General features: G+C 45.7%; 1 pseudogene; it reads right to left on the reverse strand.

Annotated features, from left to right (window-relative positions):
- Window positions 1–1,258: 1,258 nt before the first annotated feature.
- On the reverse strand, window positions 1,259–2,287 carry LOC111181562 (ubiquitin-conjugating enzyme E2 R1 pseudogene; annotated as a pseudogene).
- Window positions 2,288–4,173: the final 1,886 nt, after the last annotated feature.

Raw genomic sequence — 4,173 nt, forward strand, 5'->3', positions numbered from 1 at the left:
AGTAGGAAACTCTACAAATCAAGTCAAAATACAAGTCATAAACAGGGAAAAATATTTGTAACAAACTTGTCAGAAGAAGGGCTAAATTTGTTAAAATATGAACTCCTACAAATCTATAAGAGGAGGATCAACACTCTAATAAAAAAACTGGCAAACAACATGAACAAATCTATCACAAAAGGACATACAAATGGTGCTAAGATAGTTGAAAAGATACCTAGGTTCCCACACAATAAACAAATATAAGCAAAAACTATATTTTTCACTTAATATCCAAAGTTCCTTAAAATGTATTTTTGACAACCTATTTTTGACAAGGTTGTAGGAAAACAGACATTTTATACATTTTTGAGGTATGTAAATTGATACAACCTCTAAAGAGGGCAATCTCAGAATATTTATCAACATTTAAAATGTGCATATCCTTCCACACATCAACTCCATGTTTAGGAATTTCTCCTACAATTACATTTAAGCTTGTGGCTGGAGAAATATATAAGTATATTCACTGCAGCACTGAGCATAATAGCGTATTTTACCGTCTCAAAAAAGAAATGAATAAATAGTAAAGCATGGAGCCTGCCATGTTTACCGTCTACTTTAATCCCGTCATTGTTTTCCATCAGCTATTGAGATTCTTGTGATCTGGCTCCAGCCTACCTTTGCTCTCTTGTATCTTGCTTCTCTCTACACCCCTTACACTGGGCCAAATGAGCAAGCACGTTGTTTGCCCAGCACACTCCCATCTCCGTACCTCTCTTTGGGCTGATCCTGTTTTCTGTTGCCTGACATGCACTGTTCCCAGCCTCTCTATGTGAATCCTAATTATCCTTTATAACCTCACTCACGTGCTACCTTTTCCTGAAGATGTCCTTGGACCTTGGATCCCCTACAATGCCCTATCCTTAGTTGAAAATTTCTACCTGCTCTGACTTTTTAATTTATTTGGCTTCTCATAAAATCGCTTTATTTAGATTCCAAACAAACCAAAGCAGAGAGAAGAGGTGACCTCAAGTTAATCCGTCCACTCACGAGCTGGATCCCCAAGTCTCCGGCTCCAGCCAGCGGGAGCTGCAGACAGGGCCGGGGTCCGTGGCCCCCAGGCACCGCCTCCACCCCGCGCCTGCGCCCAGCACGCTAGGGGCCCGCAGGATGCGACAGCGGGCGGGGCGGGGCGGGGCCTCGCTCCAAAGCAGAGGAAACCCAGGGCGGGACCTGGGGACCGGCCCGGGACCGGCCCAGGGCCGGCAGCGCACCCCTACCCGAGGTAGTCGAGGCGGCAGAGGCGCCCGAGAGTCCATACGGTCCGGCCGGCTGAGGTAAAATTTGTAAGCTTGTTGGTGGGGATGCGCTGTCGGGACTCCTCGTGGCCCGAGTCGTCCTCGTCGTCCCCGCCCCAGCTGCGGGCCTCAGCCTGGGCCTCGCCGCCCCGTAGTCGTGCTGGTAGAAGAGGTCCGAGCCCTGGTCGGGCACCGGGCCTGGGTCTTCCCGCAGCACTGGGCCAGCGCGGTGGGACCTTCCTGCCGTCCCGCTCCGCGTCCGCCTTGGTCCCCAGGACCTGCCTCCGGTTCACGTCCGCGTGCTCCCGGTCCTGCCTTCGCTCTCTTCCTGCTTCGTGTGCATCACGGAAGCGTCCACGTTGGCAGGTGGAAACAGTGTTGGGTTCGCTGAGGAGGGAGGTGATGCTCAGGAGATGGTCCTATGTTCTGGGTGGGTTCTGCCGCTCTGAGGGCAGCTCCCCGCTCAGGGGGTAGGAGGTAGTCGAGCGGGGGATGGAGGGTGGAGATGCATACGTCCGCAGCCTCGTAGACGTTGGGGCCCCGCATCTTGGTCAGGAACAGAAAGGCCGGCGGGAAGTAAGGGTAGTCGATGGCGATCTTGAGACGCGCCTTCAAGTAGCTGCTCTCGGAGTAGGTGTTGGGGGGCCCACAGATGGCCACCTCCCATTCAGGTCGCCCTTGTCCACTAGGGTCATCCGAAGCCCTCCACTAGCTCCCCAGCAGCAGCGCCTTGGGCGAGCTGGGCTCCAGCGGCTGGGGGGAGAGGCCGTCTTCCTCCTCTGCACCCCTGGGTGCTCCCCTGCTCTGACTTTTGACATGTGACCCTTTTGTCACAGCAAGTTGGGACCGGCTCTGGAACTGGAATGACAGTGATATTTTGATGTCCTCCCTTTGATGCAACTGTTTTAATCTGGGGATACGTTGATACAACCTATGTAAAACAATTAATGTACATCCTCCCCCCAAATGAGAATATCTTCTGTTTCTGATTATATAACATGCACATACAGTTGACCCTTGAACAACGTGGATTTGAACTGCGTGGTCCACTTATACATGGATTTCTTTTTCAGTAGCAACTACTACAGTACCACAGGAGTTGCAGTTGGTTGAATCTGAGAATTCAGAACCAGGCATAGAGAGGAACCCCGGATAATGGAGGAGCCACATATACAGAGTGCCCTACTGGGTTCTCTGCACAGCGGGTCGGCACCCTTAACCCCCCGAATTGTTCAAGGGTCAACTGTACTTAGAAATGTGGAAAACCTTAGGACTCACTCCCGTGTGTGTGTGCTGTGCTCTGTGTATGTGTATAATGGAATAAAAGAAAAATAAATTTCTCGAAATAAATTACTGAGTCAAAGAATATACACGATTAAAATGTTAACATATGTTGCCAAACTGATCTCCAGAAAGATTCATGAGTCATTCAACATTTATTGAGATCCTAGTGTGTGCCAAGTACTGTGTAGTATTTAGGGTACAACAGTGAGCAACACCAGGTGTGGTCCCCACCAAGTGTGGTCCCTGCCCTTGTGGACTCTGTGTAAGTATTACTAGGAGAAGACACATATACTGTTAGAAAGTACAGTCACGTGAATTCCTTCTAGTTGGGGAGTTCAAGGATGACTTCCTGGGGGAAGTGACATTTCAGATAAGACCTGAAGCTTAAGTAGGAGATAACTAGACTAATAGGGGAGATAAGAGCGTTTTGGCCTCAGCCTGTGCAAATGTGGCTGCTGGGGGAGTTGAAGAAGGCTTGTTTGGCTGGAGTGGAAAGAGAGGGGAAGCACTGGGCAAAATGAGGCTGGAAAAATGGGTAGGGAGCGTGCCACAGGTGGCTTCACAGGTCTTGTTAAAGATTTTATTGTTATTCCAACAGCAAGGAGAGATAAAAGCAATGACTGGGGATCCTCTGTGTTTTAAAAAGATAACTTTGGCTGAGTAGAAAGAACTGATGAACAGAGGCAAGAATGAACAGAGGTTGACAAATTAGGGGGCTATTATGGTTGTCCAAGTGACAGGTGATAACACCTTAAACTAGTTTGAAGTATAGATAATAATAAGAAATCAAGGCAGAAATATAGGAAAATGGATGCTTTTTTGATTTTTACCAGTTAATACCACTATTAGACTGAATATCATTGATCATTTTTGTCTTTGCCAATCCAAGGGGTGTGTGTAGAGTATAAATTATATATAATATGGATTGTAGATACAATTTATAATATGGATTATGTATACAATTGTCCTTTGATTGGAAAGTAAGGTTGGACTTCTTTTCCTTTTTCATTGGCCATATTCATTTTTATTCATTTCTTCTTTTGAGTTATCTGAACATATACTTTTGTCCATTTTCTTCTTCTGTTCCAGGATCCAGTCCAGAATCCCACATTGCACTTAGTTATCATTTTCCCCTTGTTTCCTCTGGTCAGTGACAGTTTCTCAGGTGTATATTTTTATTAATCATTTGAATAAACCATTGTTACACTGATGCAGGGCAGAGCTTGGTAAGAACCTAAGTGCATAATCAAGGAAAACTTAAACCAACTTAAAAGAAAGCAGATGACAATCTGTGATATATGTTGCGAATATTTTTCCAGTTTTTTTTAACTTGGTTTGTGTGTTTGTGTATATGTCTGTTTATGTGTGAAATCACAGTCAAATCAATCTTTTCCTTTATTATTTCTGCCTTTGGTATAATGCTTAAAAGTCCCTCCATCCCAACAGATAGAACTATTTCTGAGAGTTATCTTCTGTTACTTTTACAACCATACATTGTCAAGTTATCAAATAAGATGCAAAACATACATCCTAACCCTATTCCTTATTCTCTCCAGCCTCAACTTCACTAGATGGGGCAATAAAAATCAGTACTTAGGTGGCACTTATG

This window comes from Delphinapterus leucas, chromosome 2, assembly GCF_059928025.1.
Source record: "Delphinapterus leucas isolate spDelLeu-1000000601 "Yukka" chromosome 2, BTC_Dleu_Yukka2, whole genome shotgun sequence".
NCBI classification, from domain to species: Eukaryota; Metazoa; Chordata; class Mammalia; order Artiodactyla; family Monodontidae; genus Delphinapterus; species Delphinapterus leucas.